The following is a 586-nucleotide window of genomic DNA, read 5'->3' as shown; positions in this document are numbered from 1 at the left end:
AGTGTAGGTGAACTGTTAAACCAACCATTGAAATGAGAGAATTTTCAGCCTTGTAATTTATTTTCAGATATGGCAATCAATAACTACCAGCAGAAATTATGGGGGTGTAGACGCGGGCAGTACTAGGCACGAAATACATATATCACCGGCTGGCTAGCTTCCTTGCTTGCTTGCTTTGCGGATTCATTGTTTTTGTATGCATGCATGCCGTGGAAATATATTGCACAAAAAAAAAAGTGGAATGATTAAAATATGCATCATCTTGTGTGCATAATTCAGCATTGAAAATTTCTCCTTTCTCTTTCTTCCCACCTCAGCTACAATTTTTTTTGTTCAGGATTCGATAATAATCATGATTTATGAAACATACGTAGAGCTATAGATCCTACGGATCACATAATCAATGAAACACGAGCTAGTTGGAATCGCAGTGCAGTAATTAATGAGTGCTGAGCGGTGATGACTGGGGACTTCAGGTTTTGTTTAATATTGGGGTGGTACTATAGCTTTTAAATTCATAATAATTGTGGAAAAATTATAGTTATAAAATAAAAATCAATACAATTTGTGATAAATTTATGTTTAA

Source organism: Citrus clementina, unplaced genomic scaffold (assembly GCF_000493195.1).
Source record: "Citrus clementina cultivar Clemenules unplaced genomic scaffold, Citrus_clementina_v1.0 scaffold_3, whole genome shotgun sequence".
Taxonomy (NCBI): Eukaryota; Viridiplantae; Streptophyta; class Magnoliopsida; order Sapindales; family Rutaceae; genus Citrus; species Citrus x clementina.
Note: the sequence above shows the minus strand (reverse complement) of the source record.